At 44.7% G+C, this 22929-nt stretch overlaps 1 pseudogene; it reads left to right on the forward strand.

Annotated features, from left to right (window-relative positions):
• The window catches only part of LOC109874600 (glypican-5-like), a 206925-nt pseudogene that overhangs the window by 65573 nt on the left and 118423 nt on the right, over positions 1-22929 (forward strand).

Genomic DNA, 22929 nt, shown 5'->3' on the forward strand with positions numbered 1-22929 from the left:
AGACTGTACTGTAGACTGAACTGTAGACTGTACTGTAGACTATACTGTAGACGTGTACTGTAGACTGTACTGTAGACTGTACTGTAGACTGTACTATAGACTGTACTGTAGACTGTACTGTAGACGTGTACTGTAGACTGTACTGTAGACGTGTACTGTAGACTGTACTGTAGACTGTACTGTAGACATGTACTGTAGACTGTACTGTAGACTGAACTGTAGACTGTACTGTAGACGTGTACTGTAGACTGTACTGTAGACATGTACTGTAGACTGTACTGTAGACTGTACTGTAGACGTGTACTGTAGACTATACTGTAGACGTGTACTGTAGACTGTACTGTAGACTGTACTATAGACTGTACTGTAGACTGTACTGTAGACGTGTACTGTAGACTGTACTGTAGACGTGTACTGTAGACTGTACTGTAGACATGTACTGTAGACTGTACTGTAGACTGAACTGTAGACTGTACTGTAGACTATACTGTAGACGTGTACTGTAGACTGTACTGTAGACTGTACTGTAGACTGTACTATAGACTGTACTGTAGACTGTACTGTAGACGTGTACTGTAGACTGTACTGTAGACGTGTACTGTAGACTGTACTGTAGACTGTACTGTAGACATGTACTGTAGACTGTACTGTAGACTGAACTGTAGACTGTACTGTAGACGTGTACTGTAGACTGTACTGTAGACATGTACTGTAGACTGTACTGTAGACTGTACTGTAGACGTGTACTGTAGACTGTACTGTAGACGTGTACTGTAGACATGTACTGTAGACTGTACTGTAGACTGTACTGTAGACTGTACTATAGACTGTACTGTAGACTGTACTGTAGACGTGTACTGTAGACTGTACTGTAGACGTGTACTGTAGACTGTACTGTAGACATGTACTGTAGACTGTACTGTAGACTGAACTGTAGACTGTACTGTAGACTATACTGTAGACGTGTACTGTAGACTGTACTGTAGACTGTACTGTAGACTGTACTATAGACTGTACTGTAGACTGTACTGTAGACGTGTACTGTAGACTGTACTGTAGACGTGTACTGTAGACTGTACTGTAGACTGTACTGTAGACATGTACTGTAGACTGTACTGTAGACTGTACTGTAGACGTGTACTGTAGACTGTACTGTAGACGTGTACTGTAGACTGTACTGTAGACTGTACTGTAGACATGTACTGTAGACTGTACTGTAGACTGAACTGTAGACTGTACTGTAGACGTGTACTGTAGACTGTACTGTAGACATGTACTGTAGACTGTACTGTAGACTGTACTGTAGACGTGTACTGTAGACTGTACTGTAGACGTGTACTGTAGACATGTACTGTAGACTGTACTGTAGACTGAACTGTAGACTGTACTGTAGACGTGTACTGTAGACTGTACTGTAGACATGTACTGTAGACTGGACTGTAGACTGTACTGTAGACGTACTGTAGACTGTACTGTAGACGTGTACTGTAGACTGTACTGTAGACATGTACTGTAGACTGGACTGTAGACTGGACTGGTAGACTGTACTGTAAATGTGTGCTGTAGACGTGTGCTGTAGACTGTACTGTAGACTATACTGTAGACTGGACTGTAGACTGGACTGTAGACATGTACTGTAGACTGTACTATAGACTATACTGTAGACGTGTATTGTAGACTGAACTGTAGACTGGACTGTAGACGTGTACTGTAGACGTGTACTGTAGACGTGTACTGTAGACTGTACTGTAGACTGTACTGTAGACTGGACTGTAGACTGGACTGTAGACTGTACTGTAGACTGGACTGTAGACTGGACTGTAGACTGTACTGTAAATGTGTGCTGTAGACGTGTGCTGTAGACTGTACTGTAGACTATACTGTAGACTGGACTGTGGACTGGACTGTAGACTGGACTGTAGACATGTACTGTAGACTGTACTGTAGACTATACTGTAGACGTGTATTGTAGACTGGACTGTAGACGTGTATTGTAGACTGAACTGTAGACTGGACTGTAGACGTGTACTGTAGACGTGTACTGTAGACTGTACTATAGACTATACTGTAGACATGTATTGTAGACTGGACTGTAGACGTGTACTGTAAATGTGTGCTGTAGACGTGTGCTGTAGACTGTACTGTAGACTATACTGTAGACCGGACTGTAGACTGGACTGTAGACATGTACTGTAGACTGTACTATAGACTATACTGTAGACGTGTACTGTAGACTGTACTATAGACTATACTGTAGAGGTGTATTGTAGACTGGACTGTAGACGTGTATTGTAGACTGAACTGTAGACTGGACTGTAGACGTGTACTGTAGACGTGTATTGTAGACTGGACTGTAGACGTGTATTGTAGACTGAACTGTAGACTGGACTGTAGATGTGTACTGTAGACGTGTACTGTAGACGTGTACGGTAGACTGTACTGTAGACTGGACTGTAGACTGGACTGTAGACATGTACTGTAGACTGTACTGTAGACTATACTGTAGATGTGTACCGTAGACGTGGACTGTGTACTGTAGACTGTACTGTAGACTATACTGTAGAATGTGCTGTAAACGTGTACTGTAGACTACTGTAGACATGTACCGTAAATGTGTACTGTAGACTGTACTGTAGACTGTACTGTCGACGTACCAGTAGCTATGTCTCTGGGATTTCTGCCGACTTGTGTGTTATGTAGAGTTGTTATTAAATTAATTATTGTGATGCTGTGGTTTTACACTGGGAAGTTATCCCAAACTGTTTAGTAGTTGACTCACACACCACAGGCTCTCTCTCTTCTCTCTCTATCCTCTCTCTCTCTCTCTCTCTCTCTCTCTCTCTGTCTTTCAGCTTTCTCTTCTCCCTCTGTTCTCTCTTCTCTCTCTCTGCACTTGCTCTCTCTCTCTCTATGTCTGCTCTCTCACTCTCCCCTTTCTCTCTGCTCTCTCTCTCCTACCCCCCTCTCTCTCTCTCTAATCTCTCTCTTCTCTCTCTGCTCTCTCTCCCCTCTGACAATTCAATTCAATTCAATTTGCTTTATTGGCATGACGATGATGTAGCAATGTACATATTGCCAAAGCTTACATTGGATATTTACAATATGAAAATAATAAGAATCAAATTTGTCAACGGGACAACAGTAACAGCAATAACCAAGGGTCAAAATAACCAGACATTGAACAACAACAATGAGCATAGAGGACATGTGCAGGTTGGTTGGTCTGTCAGACACTGTTGCTCAACTTATGGCAGGCAGCAATGTAGTGTGCTGCCAACCCACAGCTCTCTTATCAGAGAGGTCTTTGAAACCTTGAATAAGGGTTTGAAATTTGGGGAAATGACACTCTCTATAATTGTTTTATATTTTTGACATTTTGTCAGGAAATGCAGCTCTGTCTCAGGTTCTGCTGTTGTGCAGTGGTTTGTACAGCCTTTCCTCTGCAGGGAGACAGGTTTTCCTGTGTCTACCCTTCCCCTCTCTCTCTCTCTCTCTCTCTCTCTCTCTCTCTCTCTCTCTCTCTCTCTCTCTCTCTCTCTCTCTCTCTCTCTCTCTCTTCCCTCTCTCTCTAATCTCTCTCTGCTCTCTGTCTCTCTGTCTCTCTGTCTCTCTCTCTCTCTCTCTCTCTTTCTCTCTTCCCTCTCTCTCTAATCTCTCTCTGCTCTCCTCTCTCTCTTTTCCCTCTCTCCTCTCTCTGCTCTCTCTCCGCTCTCTCTCTCTGCTCTCTCCTCTCTGATCTCTCCCCTGTCTGTTCTCTCTCTGCTCTCTCCCCTCTCTGTTCTCGGGATACATTTTTTACACATTCCCTCTCTTATTGAGACTGGGGAGATGAGGAAGTGACCTTCTGGTCCCCACAAGGATAGTAAAACTGCCACCCTCCCATCCACTCAATTTATATCTTCTCCAAAATATGACAGACAGGCATCCTGGTCCTCCCCCCATCCACCCACACAGCCCCACACTTATTTTAGACTATAAAGATGACCCCCTAGCATAGTGAATAGAATCCCTCTCCTAGTCCCACTGGCCATAGTTTCCATTATCTTCAGTCCCAGCAGTATGCTGTTAGCATTCCACCATAAGGCATTAATGACAAGACAGGCTAAAACCATGGGGGGAGAAGGTAGACAACCACATTACATTGGCTGGCTTCATCCACACCACAGTTATTGATCTTTCTTATGTGTGTGTGTGTGCCTGCGTGTGGAGGGGTGTGTGTGTGTGGGTGGGGGGGAGTACATTTAAATTGCCTCTAGACTGTGGTTTCTCCCTCTAGTGGTTGAGATGAGGATTTGGGAGGGTAAGATGTTTCTGAGAGCCTATTTATGTCTCTATTTGGTTTGGTCAGGGTGTGATTTGGGTGGGCATTCTATGTTTTGTATTTCTTTGTGTTTGGCCAAGTGTGGTTCCCAATCAGAGGCAGCTGTCTATCGTTGTCTCCGATTGGGAATCATACTTAGGTAGCCTTTTTTCCCACCTATGTTGTGGGATCTTGTTCTTGTATTGTTGCTGTTGAGCCCTACAAGGCTGTACGTTTTGTTGGTTTTCTCGTTCTTGTTTTTCCTGGTTTTCATTAAAGAATATGAGTAACCTACCTCACGCTCCAACGACAGACGTTACACTTAAGGACAACTCGACCTGTTTTTCACCTTGGCAGGGAGCCGATCCCCGTCAACGATTGCCTGCTAACTCAGCAAGACTGATCTTCATTAGCTGATGATGTTGCTCTCTGACACACGGAACATTCCTCTCCTCCATTCAGCCCTCTTCCTTCCCCCCCACTCCTCTCTGTCTTTCTTTCCAGGTCTTCATTAATGTGCTGATAGCAGCATTACCGCTGAGCAACACAAGCATTCTTCTCACACACACGCACACATGCACGCACACACACACACACACACACACACACGCGCGCGCGCGCGCACGCACACACACACACACACACACACACACACACGCGCGCACACACACACACACACACACACACACACACACACACACACACACACACACACACACACACACACACACACACACACACACACACACACACACCATGGAAACACAGTGTAATTGTCAACCATCATGGCTCCACTATTACTTTATAGTCCAATTATCCATGACTGGGATCGCAGGGATTTCACAATTCGTATATAATTTTCACAAATGGCATAATTTCTCAAATGCTGTTTTTAATGACAGAGAGGCACTATGATACGGCTAATAGTCATCAAGGTGAAAGCGGCCCTAAAAGGATTGGACCCTGTACTCAGTTGAAATAGCAGACAACAGCCACTGGGAGAGTAGATGCCAACCTGTCCTAACCCCAAGTCACATCCTTGTCATTACACCCTTTCCCTTCATATCCCTCTGTCTCCTCTCCAACGCCCTGTGGCTTCATCTGGTGCCCACTAGACTGGCATGCCAACATACAATCCCCACCATCCTCAAAAAGGAGCCAACTGAACAACCGGTAGTGTGCTTCTGGCATTGTTTTAATGTTGATAGGCCTATTGCTTTAGTATTGCAGTTCATTCATGGGATTTTGAGTGCAGTGGGTGCATCCACTGTGACTCAAATATGATTGGTGGTCTTTGGCGACTGTTCACTTCCTCTTTCTGGTTGTGTGTGAGCCTCAGACACAGGATCACACAAAGCGGCATGATGGACTCAATTGACCTCCCTCTTTTTCCCTCCCCCCTCTCTCTATCGCTCGCTCACTCACACTCGCCCCCCCCTCCCAACTCTCTCTCTCTCTCTCTGTCTCTCTCTCTCTCTCTGTGTCTCTCTCTCTGTGTCTCTCTCTCTGTGTCTCTGTCTCTCTCTCTCGGTCTCTGTCTCTCTCTTTCTCTCTTGTCTCTCTCTGTCTCTGTCTCTCTCTCTCTTGTCTCTGTCTCTCTCTCTCTCTGTGTCTCTCTCTCTGTGTCTCTGTCTCTCTCTCTGTGTCTCTCTCTCTCGGTCTCTGTCTCTCTCTCTCGGTCTCTGTCTCTCTCTTTCTCTCTTGTCTCTCTGTCTCTGTCTCTGTCTCTCTCTCTCTCTCTCTCTCTCTCTCTCTCACTCGGTCTCTGTCTCTCTGTCATTAAGTGCATCCCATCCTCTGAGAACCTCTGCCACATGTATAGTTGAGGCCAAATATGTTTACAGTCGTGGGATTGGATGACAATCCACACAACAACAAACTCCAAAGCAACATCCGTATTTCTAAAAAAATAAAAAAAATAAAAAATAAAAGCGATCATTTTGAAAATCACATGTGAATAATTGAATGATTACATGATTACAGCGGAGAAAAACCCTTCAAAAGTGAAAGTTAGAGACTAAGACAGTGAAAGTTAGAGACTAAGACCACTGTAGTATATGAGGGGCTGGATTTGTCTTAGTCTCTCATCCTGTTTAATTAGCCCTGACATCACTTGGTATGCAATAAGAAGAGAGACAGGGATAGATACAGAACGGGAGCGAGAGGAGGAAGTGGAGAGGGAGACATGGACAGATGTAGAAAGTGAGAGACAGTGACAGAGAGGAGGAAGAAGAGCGGGAGAGAAGTCACGAGTGTTGGTTGTGGCAAGAGAGATGGGGAAAGCGGGTAAAGATGGAACAGAAAGCTGTCTCCTAGGAGAAGTGTGGGGAGACATCCAGGCCACAGGCCCGAATGGAGGAAACCCCAAGGGGTCATTTGGGGTTGCGGGCTGTACTCTACATGTACCATTCTTAGTCCATCATGGCCTCTTTCTTTCCAGTAAATCACATTTGGGAGCATATCAGACATTATTTTCTCGTTCTCTTCCATGCCTTACACTTCAGTCTGATGATATACAGTATCTTGAGATGTTGTGTCACTGGCCTACACACAATAACCCATCAAGTCAAAGTGGAATTATGTAAAAAAAAAAAAGCCGTACATCAGTATATGTTGTAGAAGGCTCAAGGGTGTGGGGTTTCCACCAAGTTCAATAACCGAACACGCACAAGGAGCACAATTACAATGCAAATGAGGAATTTTATTAGGGATATTTGCAACGGGGTAATTGTACAGATCATTCTCCCGCTTCTTACACTATTTGTGCAGCCCGCTTCCTCTTCTATCCCCAAGCACTCAATGGCTTAATGATCCAGCGGCTTGCCTCGTTGTGGCAGGAAGTCCATACAAGACTCGGGGGTGGAGCCAGCGGGCTGCAAGATATCTTCCCCTCACCTCTCTCTGCCAGCTGCCACAATATTAATGAAACATTTAAAGCTCAAATGTTTTGAGTCAATAAGTATAGTGTACACGGTGGACGTGTCACAATACCCATAAAACCTAGCGGTCAAACACAGGGAAAGGGTTCCAATGGTTTTTCCACCATTCAGTTTTCCCATAGGGGATTTTAGAAACACTTGAAATAAGAGCTGTGTTTTGTGTGTACTTACCCTGTGTACTTACCCTGTGTACTTACCCTGTGTACTTACCCTGTGTACTTACCCTGGTGTGACATTTTAATAACCGTGTAAATATATTTATAGGACAAGGTGACTTTTATCAATATATTTAGCTCCATTTACTCTCAGATAAATAAATAAAATGCTAATTAGCATCAACGTAGACTACAAATCCCTGGAGGCCCCTGCATGCCATCTTTAGCTGACACCTTTGATAACAGGTATTGTGTACATTTGATATATACAGATTCAACCACAAAGAACAGGGAGGTTTTCCAATACCTCTCAAAGAAGGGCACTTATTGGTAAAAAAAAGCAGACATTGAATATCCCTTTGAGTCATTAATTACATGTTGGATGGTATATCAATACCCAAATTACTACAAAGATACAGGCATCCTTCCTAACTCAGGCATCCTTCCTAACTCAGGCATCCTTCCTAACTCAGGCATCCTTCCTAACTCAGTTGCCGGAGAGGGGAAAAAACGCTCAGGGATTTCCCCATGACGTCAATGGAGACTTTAAAACAGTAAAAGAGTTGAATGGCTGTGAGAGGAGATAACTGAGGATGGATCAACAACATTGTAGTTAATTCACAATACTAACCTAAATGAGTAAAAAGAATGAAGCCTGTACAGAATAAAAAATATTCCAAAACATGCATCCTTTTTGCAATAAGGCACTAAAGTAAAACTGGCAAAAATGTGGCAAAGAAAATAACTTTATGTCCTGAATACAAAGTGTTATGTTTGGGGCAAATCCAACACAACACATTACTGAGTACCACTCTTCATATTTTCAAGCATGGTGGAGGCTGCATCATGTTATGGGAATGCTTGTCATCGGCATGGAGTGGGGAGTTTAGGATAAAAAGAAATCCTAGAGGAAAACCTTGTTCAGTCTGCTTTCCAGAAGACACTGGGAGCCAAGTTCACCATTCAGCAGGACAATATCCTAAATACAAGGCCAAATATACACTGGAGTTGTTTACAAAGAAGACATTGAATGTTCCTGAGTGGCCTAGTTACAGTTTTAACTTAAATCGTCTTGAAAATATATGGCAAGAATTGAAAATAGCTGTCTAGCAATGATCAACAACTAACTTGACAGAGCTTGAAGAATTGTAATAATGTGCCAATATTGTACAATCCAGGCATGCAAAGCTCTTAGAGACTTACCCAGAAAGATTCACAACTTGTATTGCTGCCAAAGGTGATTCTAACATGTATTGACTCAGGGATGTCAATCAATGTGCAACAATTTCTATAAACATGTTTTCACTTTGTCATTATGGGGTATTGTATGTAGATGGATGGGAGAAAATACAGTATATTTAATCCATTTTGAATTCAGGCTGTAGCACAACAAAATGTAGAATAAATCAAGGGGTATGATGACTACATCAATGGCCTGTAAGAGGGAATGGCAATCATACATCTTCCACCTGTATTGTAATAGCGTATTATATTTTACAGTATAATATTGTACTTATGCATGGAAGTGGTCCTGTACATGGCTCAGTTCATAAGAGCATGGTGTTTGCAACAACGGAGTTGTGGGTTCGATTACCACTGCGGTCACATACCAAAAAGTGGGGACTGTTGGCACTTTGGATAAAATTGTCTGCTACGTAAAATGGCATATATTTTGGTATTACAATACTGTATTGGCCAATGCAATTTTAGTAACAGAGTGTAAAAACACCCCAGCAACTTCATTTTGGATGTTTACTGCATAGGGATATATTTCTTTCTTGTTTTGGACTTTCTGGAATATCGTATTTGTATTGTATTGATATTGTATTACTGTACTGGAGGAGCTAGAAACACAAGAGGTTCACGGCACGTTCTGTGACATCTGTGTACGTGACCAATAAACATTGATTTGTTACCTACAGTACATTTCTGTTCTTGTCAATATCAGAGTGAAAACATAATAGTCATCATCATCATAGTAGTACATTCAAGTATATATTATACTTTTTATGTTTCTACTAATCGTCCCAAAGAGATTTTTTTTTTTTTGTGGTTGTTAAAATAACTATATTGAGAAGATATCATTATGTTATGTTTGGTGACGAGAAACCAATGTACTAATTATATTTCACAGTAAACATATATTTTGGGTCAATGCGCAATGAAAGATTTTGAATGGAAGACTAGCTGGGTTACAAGTGTTACTTACCAGTTTGGAGTTTTGTACAAAGAGTACACTTGGTTTTCATTTGAGTTTACGTCCAGTTTCTTTCAGCAGCATTTGATGTATGTATGTAGTTACACCACATTGGTTTGGCCTGTAAATGTGTCATTATGCAAGTGTGTTCTGTTATTCTGTGCCCGATAGACTATTGTTAAAAAGGTAATTTAGCAAATGGTTTTTATCCCATGTGAAATACAGTAAGCACATATTCATATTCAACCCTGATATTAGCAACAAATGATCCAACCAACTGAGCTATTGGATGCAGGAAAACTTTCCCTCCTTTGAACCAGCAACCTAAGGATTGCTGTTGTATCAGCTACAGTCCACCACTCTACCAACTGAGACAGGTGAGGAACATAGCTCAGAGGTGTATGTGAAAGAGTATGTTCTTGTGTCCCAATCAAAAGTAGATGGCTGTGATTCCTACCATGAAGCCTTGAAAACATCTACCAAAGCTTGAGGATAAGGTTCTCTCCTTCGAGAGATTCTCTCTTTCACCTACAGTCCTCTGCTCTACCAACGGAGAAATCAAAGGGGTGTTTGTGTGACTGTGTTTACAATCAGCATGATTGACTGTGAACGTTGAGTTGTGAGTGGCACGTGGACTTTGGCTGAGCTGGCACAGATGGGTGTTCTCATGGTTGAACACACTGGCAGTGGATGCATGGATACGGTGTGCGTGTGTATCCGTGCATGAGTGTGACATCCTTCCAGAATGCAAAACAGCCGTAGACAATAGGGGGCCAAACTGTCCTGAGAGCAGTGCATTTGGGGTGGAGAGGGGGGCTGCACAGTGATTCCTGCCATAAGACCATCAGAAAGTCAGTTAAAAGCTGGAGGCTGTTTCCTCCTTTGAGACAGATTTGAATCAGCAGCCTAATGATCTCTGTTTTCCCACGTTCAGTTCTCCACTCTACCAACTGAGCTATCAAAGGGGTGATGGTGCGGGTAGTCAAGAAAGTGAGCTGTGAGTCGACAATAGGGGGCAATCACTAGTGGACCATGGAGCCAAACTGTCCAGACATCCCCACCCAAAACTGAACAATGGATTACAGTTTCCCCTGGTGCATAGACTACTTTCAGGGTGAGGAACCATCTAACGTCATGTTGTGAAATGCATTACATCCCCTTTAATGTGCTCTGGTCGGTCAGGCTGAAATGGTACATATAATTCAAAACGAACAAGATCCAGAAAAGAGACAGATTTGAACCAGTGACCTAAGGAACTCTGCTTTTGTAACTACAGTCCGCCGCTCTACCAATTGAGCTATCGAAGGTATCGAAGGGGTGATTGTGAGTTAGTCAACAGAAAAAAGGAAAGAGTCAATAGTATTATGTGTGCGTTGGGAGTGAACCATTGGCAGTAGACAATAGGGGCCCAAACACCCCCCACCCCTTCACCGAATGCAGTGTGTTGGGGTTGAAAGGGGGCTAGAGTTGAGATTTTTGGCCCGAACCCAGCTGGACCTGTCGGCCCAACAGGGCTTAACATCCTTAGGCTATGGGCCAGTCGGGCTTCAATTTTCCAAAAAACAGCCATTCGACGCAGGAAAAAGTCTCCTCCTTGGCTCAGATGTGCTGCTGAGGGATGATGTTCCTGTGTGTCCAATTCAAAGATGGCTGGATGCGATTAATGCAGTGAGGCCATGGAAAAAGTCTCCTCCTTCAAACCAGCAACATAAAGATCCCTGCTCTTGCGCCTACAGTCCTCCACTCTATCAACTGAGCTCTCGAAAGGGTGTTTGTTACTGTGCAGTAGTTAGCAGTATTGGCCTTCCTCTATTGTGGAACGGGGTTTCCTAAACTCGGTCCTGCCCCCGTGTGCACGTTTTGGTTTAAAATATCCTCCGCTCTACCAACTGAGCTAGTTTGATAGATCAGGGGCAGAACCTACAGGTTAGGTAGAAGCAAGGGTCAGAGGTGCCTGTGTATTGGCCGTTGCGTCCAGTGTAACAATTACCATCGAAAAGCCGACCAAAAGTAAAAACATTTCCTCCTTCGAGAGACAGATTCGATCTAAGGATCTCTGCTATTTGCACCTACAGTCCTCCGCTCTACCAACTGAGCTTTTCAAAGGGGCAGCTGGGCTTGAGTGATTGTGTTTTTAGAGTCAGCAGTATCATCTGAGCTCTATTGTGAAGCTCTGTAAAAGCTGTGAGTGGCCTATGCACTGGTGTACCGTTCCCATGGTTTCACACACACTGGCAGAGGATTGTGTGTGTAAGCGCACACATGGAGCGTTAACTCTGTGGCACTGACAGAGATGGAAACTATGCAGTAATTTGTTATGTATTATTTCTATTATTACATACAGCCGGGGAGAACTACTGGATATAAAAGTGTCAACTCACCAACATTACGACCAGGAATACGACTTTCCCGAAGCGGATCCTTTGTTCGGACCTCCACCCTGGACATGGGATCTTATCCCAGAGGCCGACCCAAAACAGGAGGCGTGCATGACTGCGTGGCCATGCACGCCTCCAACTCAATCATCAAGTTTGCAGACGACACTGCAGTGGTAGGTTTGATTACCAACAACGACGAGACGGCCTACAGGGAGGAGGTGAGGGCCTTCGAGGTGTGTTGTCAGGAAAATAACCTCACACTCAATGTCAACAAAACAAAGGAGATGATTGTGGACTTCAGGAAACAGCAGAGGGAACACCCCCCTATCCACATCGACGGGACAGTAGTGGAGAGGGTAGTAAGTTTTAAGTTCCTAGGTGTACACATCACGGACAAACTGAATTGGTCCACCCACACAGACAGCGTGGTGAAGAAGGTGCAGCAGCGCCTCTTCAACCTCAGGAGGCTGAAGAAATTCGGCTTGTCACCAAAAGCACTCACAAACTTATACAGATGCACAATCGAGAGCATCCTGTCGGGCTGGTACAGCAACTGCTCCGCCCACAACCATAAGGCTCTCCAGAGGGTAGTGAGGTCTGCACAACACATCACCGGGGGCAAACTACCTGCCCTCCAGGACACCTACACCGCCCGATGTCACAGGAAGGCCATAAAGATCATCAAGGACAACAACCACCCGAGCCACTGCCTGTTCACCCCGCTATCATCCAGAAGGTGAGGTCAGTACAGGTGCATCAAAGCAGGGACCGAGAGACCTAAAAACAGCTTCTATCTCAAGGCCATCAGACTGTTAAACAGCCACCACTAACATTGAGTGGCTGCTGCCAACACACTGACTCACCTCCAGCCACTTTAATAATGGAAATTGATGGAAATTGATGTAAAAATATATCACTAGCCACTTTAAACAATGCTACTTAATATAATGTTTACATACCCTACATTACTCATCTCATATGTATATGTATATCCTGTACTCTATATCATCTACTGCATCTTGTAATATGTAATACGTGTATCACTAGCTACTTTAAACTATGCCACTTTGTTTACATACCCTACATTACTCATCTCATATGTATATACTGTACTCGATACCATCTACTGTATCTTGCATATGCCGTTCTGTACCATCACTCATTCATATAGCTTTATGTACATATTCTTTATCCCTTCACACTTCTGTGTATAAGGTAGTAGTTTTGGAATTGTTAGGTTAGATTACTCGTTGGTTATTACTGCATCGTCGGAACTAGAAGCACAAGCATTTCGCTACACTCGCATTAACATCTGCTAACCATGTGTATGTGACAAATAACATTTGATTTGATTTGAGCTATCCGAGAGGTAATTTTTTGTGAGTGGCTGTCTAGATTTCAAACCAGCAGTGGACAATAGGGGGCCAAACTAGCTGGACAACTCCCCCACCTACCTTCCCACTGCTACCCAGAATGCAATCGGAGAGGGAGGCTGAGAAAGTTACCCTGGCTGATCCCTAGATAAACAAACCAAGATGTCAGCCTGGGACCACCACTGTTGTCTGTAAGGCAATACTCCCCTAGAGCCTGGGATGGCCTGGGACAGCCTGGGATGGACTGGGATAGGTCGGACACTCTCTAGTTCATTCCCTCGCTCTCTGCTCCTCTCGTCTCAACTCTCTGGCCCCGGGGTAGACCAGGGATATATGAGATGGAGACGATACATAAACACAAGTGTGGGGGATTATAGACAGATAGATACACACACACACACACACACACACACACACACACACACACACACACACACACACACACACACACACACACGCAGGCAGGCAGGCACACAAATGCGAACACACACACATATGCAGGCACACAAATGCGAACACACAGGTACAGAAGCATATACAGAACTTATAATAACACACACATGCTTTCATCACCAATTTCATTGCCCTCTTCCCAAATGTATAGAGAACCCAAGTCTTTGTTTCCCCAAAGGCTGAACAGTTTGGCATAGGGCATCAGACCATGGCATCCTATGCCATCATTCTCCAGGAAGTCACCCGAGGAATGCCTGAAATGGAATAGCTGCCATTTTAAAGATTTAACAAGGACAAACAGGTGGTTAAACACACACACACACTCGGGCTTCCATTCCCATGCCATCACTGAGGTCAGGAGATAATTGATTTATCGTTGCATTGTAGTCTGTGCCATCCTTCAAGCTGTCCTCTGATTGGTCAATGGGATTATGTGGCCAATCCGGACATCATATCTAGCTTCTAACGCTATTTCTCTCCGTTTGTCCCTGTTGTGGCCCCAAACTGTCTTAATATTTATTTTCCGTATAATTTCTGTTTTTAGTGGCTTATGTTTATTCTCCCGACCATTACTTTTTCTTTTGTTTACATAGCTACATGTTTGGTTAGGCGTCCGACTGATTTGTGCCCATGTTATTGTTTTGAAATGACGACCTCAGCCCGTCTCTACAGGACACTAAACTGGGTGGTATTTATTAGGGTACACCGTGGCAAAATGTTTTGTAACGGAAAAGCAAAACAAGCGTTTCTTTTTGGACATGTTCAGGCAGTTCCTCCCCGTTTCAGTCCCTTTCCCCTCAGTTTGGTGCCCAATGAACACAACCCAGGTTTTGTTGTGAAAGAGAAAGAACAGAACACACACAAGTGTTATTGACTTTCTCTTCCAACTCATATTTTGGAGGGAACGTTTACATATTTGTCTCTACAAAACAAACTTTTCATTCTGGAGACAGGCGAGACATGGTGTATGATTCCGCCAAATTTCAACACTTACGAAAGAATGAGAAAAAAAGCTAATCCCAAAAGTTATAATAAATCACTTTGATATAAATATTTACATATATACATATATTGAAGATATACACTGTGTACAAAACATTAGGAACACCTGCTCTTTCCATGACATAGACTGACCAGGTAAATCCAGGATAAAGCTATGATCCCTTATTGATGTCACTTGTTAAATCCACTTCAATCAGTCTAGATGAAGGGAAGGAGACAGGCTAAAGAAGGATTTTTAAGCCTTGAGACAATTGACACATACATTGTGTCTGTGTGCTGTTCAGAGGGTGAATGGACAAGACAAAAGATTTAGGTGCCTTTTGAACGGGGTATGGTAGTAGGTGCCATGCTCATCAGTTTGTTTCAAGAACTGCAATGCTGTGTGATTCCTGTGTGTATCACGGAAATCCAGCCAACTTGACACAACTGTGGGAAGCATTGGAGTCTACATGGGTCAGCATCCCTGTGGAACGCGTTCACCACCTTGTAGAGTCCATGCCCCGACAAATGAAGGCTGTTCTGAGGGAAAAAGGGGGTGCAACTCAATATTAGGAAGGTGTCCCGAATGTTTTGTACACTCAGTGTATGCTTTTGGTAACCAATGATAACTTCCCTTAGTGTAGTCTAGTCTGCATAGATAAATGTGCAGTATTGGCTGGACTATGGCACTTTGTTCAGCTAGGAAGTGTTGCTGTGTATGAGACTGTGTATTCATCTGTCATGTCTGTTTGGTTTAGTCTTTTAGTAGCTTGTCAAAACTCCCTCTAGTTCCCTCTGATGGTGTCTGAGACAGATCCCCAGGCTCTTGTCCCTGTCTGGTACTGCTGTTGGACAATATTGTCCAATCGTGTGTGTGTGTGTGGGCGTCAGGAGAATGCCAGTCCTGTAATAGCCATGGTTATTAATACTGGGGAGTCTGGGTGCTCCTGCCCTGCCCCTCCACACACCTGCCCAGTCTGCCAGGCAAGCCAACTAGACACACAGGCCCAGTCTGCCAGGCAGGCCCAGACCTCCCAAACACTGCCCCCACATGCAACCTCAGGGGGGGGGGCAGTGTGTTTGAATATGTCCCAACAAGACCCTGTGGTGTCTGAATACGACCCAAACTGGTCTAGAGGGATATAATCAGCAGAAAGCAGGGGTTTGGTGTGTCCCTGTGTCTGTCTGTGTCTGTGCGTGTGTTTGAGCCGTGGTGGTTGGTTTGAATCCAACATGAATTAGGATGGATTTTTATAATTCTACTGCTTGGAAAGACAATTCTTCCCTTTTTACATTGTTCGTTTCAACTTGGCTTATTAACAAGCGATCTGGCAGTGCGGCGACTGCAACAGAACCATGTGCTAATCAACAAGGAATTAAAAGTGTCTCCATCAGTCCAAATTAGCTTCCCTCAAGTGTTCTCGCTTGGATTATTTCATAAAACAAACCGGTTACAAGTTTACAATTTACAAGTGCTCTAACAAATGTTTGCCTTGCAGAGCTTGTGGGGCGGTCAGTATGTAAATTGTTTTGACATTTTAATTGTTTGAAAAACTGCATGGAATAATACAAAACAGAATAAAATGTTTGCATTTTTGGCTCCTTCACTGGTGTTGGCCGTAAAATGGTTGTTACCTTGCATGTCTTGCATGTTGATTGACCACCCGCAGCTCTATAGTCTGTGTGTATGGGTGTGTGCATGCCAGTGAGTGTGTGTGTCTCTGTGTGTGTGTATGTCTCTGTGTGTGCATGTGTGCATGCTAGTGCGTGTCTGTGTGTGTGTGTGTGTGTGTGTGTGTGTGTGTGTGTGTGTGTGTGTGTGTGTGTGTGTGCTGTATTTTATGGGTCCAGGGGACTTCAAGGGTAATGTAATAACACAATCATCTCCCCAATGGCCCAAGTCTGCCTCTCTTTGCTGATCCACAGCTGCTCCTGTGTGTGTATTGACTGAAAGAGAGGGGGAGAGAAAGGTGCGGGGGGGTAGACAAGGGGGGGAGAGAGAGAAGGTGGGGAGAGAGAGAGAAAGGGGGAGAGAGAGAGAGAGAAGGGGGGGAGAGTGGAGGGGAGAGAGAGAAAGGGGGAGAGTTGAAGAAAGATAGATAGAGGGAGAGAAGAGAAGAGAAAGATAGAGAAGAGTTGTGGAGAGGTAGACAATGTGCCAGTACCGCACTACTGTATAACTCTGTCTCTCAGTGACTCACTCCCTCACCAGGACATGGCCTGTGTCGCTCAGCAGGTCTCTGGTGGAGAGCTGCATGGTCCAGTGTTCTCAGTCAGGAATAGCCCTGCTGTTATGCAGAAACCTCCATTTCAATTGCCTTTATAGGGCACATGTGCTGACTTATATTCATAACACACACACACTTCCTCCTAGCCCCAGAGGCTAACGCTATTTATAAGCTGCCCCGTTGGCACATATGGGCTCTGACTACCTGCGGTTTTGAAGTTGTTACGCATATTTCTGCTGCTTTGGTGGTTAATCACCCCTCCACCACCCCCTCTCAACCCCTGAATATTCCTCCTCTTCCCCTCTCTGTTTGGTATGGAAGAAAGTGCATGTTTATGTTTTGTACATTCCATTGTTTAGTTTTCCAAAAGGCACACAGTGTCTGGGAGGTCTGGGCTGGCTGGTGTGAAGAAGTGTATGTGTGTCTGTTTGTGTGTTTGCGCCTGGAGTGTTCACTAGCTCTCCTAAACAGGTCCCGTACCGTAGGAGTGAAGCAATGCGTAAATACTTCAGTACCGTGTCTTTGATGTCCCCGCGTCACATGCATACTGCATTAGAAAAGCCATTGCTGAAGCCCACTTAAGAAGTTATTACACTTACTGTGCTCCAAGAGCAGTGACGCAAGTTTCTTCTTATGTAACAACGAGCGGAGGTATTTATAGAAGCCTATGTCAGGTGTCCGGCTTGCTTCGTCGTTTGTAAGTTACAGAGCCTTGTCATAAAGCTGTCGAAGTGTGAGATTTGCCACACCTCATGTTGAAAGTACACATTCAGTATAGGAGATGTATGACAGGAGGCAAGGAGAACAGTAAGTTATAGCCTAGTGACATTGGGTTGTCATGACAGCGATAGAATGACCCCTCCAGACAGAGACAGACAGTGAGGATGATGAGGTGCTTCCCTGTACTCCACCAGACGTGGTGTTGGTGCAGCTCACCATTAGACTGTCCATCTCCCTAATAGAATAGCATTTAATAACACCCAAGGCTTTTAAGCCAATAAGACACCATTGATTTGGATTGTGGGGGTGGTCACTGCATGACCTGTCTGTCTCATAGAGCCATTCAGAGTTTTAATGGCCCAGTGGAGATATACTCATCGTTTACAGCACACGCACGCAAGCACACACACACACACACACACACACACACACACACACACACACACACACACACACACACGTGTCAGTCTTGGCAATAACTCTCTCATCCTGTCCTTGTCTCCCTCCAACGTATCCGTGTCTCCATAAGCGCTATGTTCATTCTGTCCCCATCGTTCTTTCTCCAGCAAACTGGATGCAGTTTATCAAGGTGCCATCCGTTTTGTTTCTAAAGCACCTTATACCACCCACCACTGCTACCTGTATGCTCTAGTCGGCTGGCCCTCGCAACATATTCGTCGCCAGACCCACTGTCTCCAGGTCATCTACAAGTCCATGCTAGGTAAAGCTCCGCCTTATCTCAGTTCACTGGTCACGATGGCAACACCCACCCATAGCACGCGCTCCAGCAGGTGTATCTCACTGATCATCCCTCATTTCCTTCCAGTTCTCTGCTGCCTGTGACTGGAACAAATTGCAAAAATTGCTGAAGTTGGAGACTTTTATCTCCCTCACCAACTTTAAACATCTGCTATCTGAACAGCTAACCGATCGCTGCAGCTGTACATAGTCCATCGGTAAATAGCCCACCCAATCTACCTTCCTCATCCCCATACTGTTTTTATTTATTTACTTTTCTGCTCTTTTGCACCCCAGTATCTCTACCTGTACATGACCATCTGATCATTCATCACTCCAGTGTTAATCTGCTAAATTGTAATTATTCGCCTACCTCCTCATGCCTTTTGCACACAATGTATATAGACTCTTTTTCTTCTTTTTTTCTACTGTGTTATTGACCTGTTAATTGTTTACTCCATGTGTAACTCTGTGTTGTTGTCTGTTCACACTGCTATGCTTTATCTTGGCCAGGTCGCAGTTGCAAATGAGAACTTGTTCTCAACTAGCCTACCTGGTTAAATAAAGGTGAAATAAAATAAAAATAAATATATGTGTGTGGTTTAGACACCATTCCCTTTATAAAGCCACTTGTTTATTTTCTGTGACACCTGCAGGTGGACAAGGGGGTGTAGACATTGTGCCGTGTGTCAACCCCCGTGTGTTTCTCCCTCCCTGCAGGTGGACAAGGGGGTGTAGACATTGTGCCGTGTGTCAACCCCCGTGTGTTTCTCCCTCCCTGCAGGTGGACAAGGGGGTGTAGACATTGTGCCGTGTGTCAACCCCCGTGTGTTTCTCCCTCCCTGCAGGTGGACAAGGGGGTTTAGACATTGTGCCGTGTGTCAACCCCCGTGTGTTTCTCCCTCCCTGCAGGTGGACAAGGGGGTGTAGACATTGTGCCGTGTGTCAACCCCCGTGTGTTTCTCCCTCCCTGCAGGTGGACAAAGTGTGTGGTCGGTCAGCCAAGGAGCCCCGCACCAGCGTCCACCCTGACCCCGCCCCGGAGGTCACGACCTCCACGGTGACATCATCGACCGTCCCTCCCTCTGACCCCCCCTCCATCCCCCCACCAGAACAGCTGATGGGACAACTTGCCCACCTGAGGAGGTAAGGCTGGGCCAGACAGAGCTGGGACAAAAGTTCTGTCCGGATCCGAAACACCTGGGAAATCAGATCCTTTCTTCGACATCAGATTTGAAACTTTTCGGTTTCCATTATCCTCGTGTGAGTCACATTCTCATTGCATGTTAAATAGGCAGAATAACCTATTGGTTTTCTGTCAAATACTTGACATGCTCTTGATTTAACCCAGTGGGCTGGGATGGCGGAGCTGTGCACGTTATATCAAGCACATCTAATGTGTTTGAAAGGAAAACGATAGGTACTTGATCTAAGTCTGGTGACAGATGAACATCACGTGACCGTCATAAATAAACGTAATTGTTTTTACATAGTGTGATAGCCAAGGGAATTATGGACTTTGAGATTCTTGGCTCAATCTTAAATGACATGTTATTCATCTATACAGTACATATAGTATAGTGATTCTGCCACACACACACACATACACACTCACACACTCACACAGACATACTGTGTGTTACACACTCCTCTCACACGGTCCGATTCCCCCTCTACCTAGTCCTTTGAGGCCCCCTGTGCCCACGGCAGCTGGCAGGGCAGTGCCCACAGGGAGGGGGGAAGATTAATACTGATGGACCGCTTCCTGTTTACCCAGACTACCATAGCCCCAGCTCAGATCAGCTGCCCACCTCAGTGCTATCACATAGGCACACACAGACACACAGTCACACAGTCACATATTAGGCACACATACACACACACACACACCCACACACACTCACTCACACAGACACAGACACACAGTCACATATTAGGCATTAAGGCGCACACACACACACACACACACACACACACACACACACACACACACACACACACACACACACACACACACACACACACACACACACACACACACACACACGCACACACACGTACAGGCACAGTCAAATATTAGGCACTCACTCACTCACTCACTCACTCACTCACTCACTCACTCACTCACTCACTCACTCACTCACTCACTGACACAGACACCCAGGTGTTGTGGTGCCAGTCTAGCTGATGGTCTTGCCCTGGCGCTGCCACCCTGCTCCGCGCCAACAGTATCCAGCGCCCAGCCCTCTGCCAGCCTACCCACAGACCAGTGGGCAGTATCCTCCTCACACACAGCAGTTTACACTGGCAGAGGCACAAGGCCAGTAGCCGCTGGAGGGAATGGAAAGGAATATGATATAGTGGAATAACAAGGGAAATGGATTTTGACATAAATATATTGTAGTTTAATTGTATTATGATAACACAGAATGAAGTAGAGAGGGAGGAGTGGACACTCATTTTATGACTTGTACTTTGTTTCCAGTTAGTTCCCTTAGACAACAATCTAATTTCCAGGCAGGAATCTAATTTCCAGACAGTAATCTAATTTCCAGACAACAATCTAATTTCCAGACAACAATCTAATTTCCAGGCAGGAATCTAATTTCCAGACAACAATCGAATTTCCAGACAACAATCTGATTTCAAGACAACAATCGAATTTCCAGACAGCAATCGAATTTCCAGACAGCAATCTAATTTCCAGACAGCAATCTAATTTCCAGACAACAATCTGATTTCAAGACAACAATCTGATTTCAAGACAACAATCTAATTTCAAGACAACAATCTAATTTCAAGACAACAATCTAATTTCAAGACAACAATCTAATTTACAGACAACAATCTAATTTACAGACAACAATATCAATTTACTTTGTGAAAAAGTACACACATACAGTTCTGTTGTATTCTTAAATGTGAATTTAATTGCTCACTTGTATGACTTTCAACAGCTGTTTTAACATTGTCACGTGGGACAACAAATGAGTGTCTCAACCTACTGTATGGGGTGTGTGGGAGGGGTGTGTGTGGGGTGTGTTTGGTGGGTTTTTTGGGGTGTTTCCCACCCTGACCTCTGACCTCTGCATGTGCATGACTCACCCTTATCCAGGGTCGTAAACTGACTATTTCTTCCTCTCCCTCCCCTCCTTGTTTTGTCTTGCCCTCATTTTGTCCCACCCCCCGTTTTCTTTGTTTTCTCTCCCTGCACCTCTCCTGCTTGTGTCATTCTCCCCCCCCCCCCCCGGACTCCTTCCATCCTCAGTTCATTCCCCCTGAAACCCTCCAAGAACGATAAACCTAGAAGTCTGAAAAAGATCTCTAGGTAAGCATGACCAACCAACCCACCCAGCCGGTGAATGACAACTACCTCTCTCTGTCTCTGCTTCTCAGTCTCACATATGTATGTCTGTCTTTGTCTTTGTCCATGTATCTTTCTGTCTGTGCCCTCTGCTTCTATCTCGATCTCTCCCTCTCACCCTCCCTCTCTCTCTCTCTCTCTCTCTCTCTCTCTCTCTCTCTCTCTCTCTCTCTCTCTCTCTCTCTCACCCTCTCTCTCTCACCCTCTCTCTCTCTCTCTCTCTGTGTGTGACAGCACTATGTTGTCATCAGTATTGGATCAGGCTATGATGTCTCTCAACATATGTGTGTGTATCTGTCTGTCTATCTGGCTAGTGACAGGTGATTAATGATATGGTTTAACCCTTCATAATCCCCTCGTCATTCATTAGGATCCCATTCGCGGCCCACCCCTAACGGGAGGCTCTGATACTATCGTCATGACAGCCCTGACTGATGGGGTCCTAACAGCATGTGACCTCACATGACCCATATTATTGGAGTTCCCCTGTCTCTTGGGTGGCCGTAACAGGTGCCTGATCAGAATTATTATCTTGTTTGGCCACCAGTCACTACAACATCCATATTATTTTCAATGTGTTTTTAAAGATCTATGGGAACTATATTTCTTTAGGTTCGACAGTATTCCTTTAGGTTCTGTCTATGCACCTGTCATTTTATTTACACGTTCATATCATGATTACATATCATATGTAGTTGGGTGGTAGCCATAGACGTTACAGTGTGCTGTGTTTCTTATAACATGGGGTCTGTACCCTGACTCTCACCCCTCTGTCCTCTGTCCCACCTCTCTATCCCTCCTTTCTCTATCCTTTTGATCTCCATCCTCTCTGTTCTCTCCATCCTCTCTTTCCATCTCAGGGAGTTTCTGAGCTACATCCAGCGCTATAAGTCATTCTTTGCCGTGCTTCCGGAGATGCTGTGTGAGGGAGAGATGGTGGTGGACGACTTTACCTGCTGGAGCGGAGACGACGTGGTGGAGAGGTAAGACTGGAGAGAGGGAAAGAGAGCGGGATGGGGGATGAGAGAGGAGGATAAAGGAGTGCAGGTGATGTGTGAGATGACGTGGTGGAGAGGTAAGACTGAAGAGAGGGAAAGAGAGCG

This window comes from Oncorhynchus kisutch, linkage group LG30 (assembly GCF_002021735.2).
Source record: "Oncorhynchus kisutch isolate 150728-3 linkage group LG30, Okis_V2, whole genome shotgun sequence".
Taxonomy (NCBI): domain Eukaryota; kingdom Metazoa; phylum Chordata; class Actinopteri; order Salmoniformes; family Salmonidae; genus Oncorhynchus; species Oncorhynchus kisutch.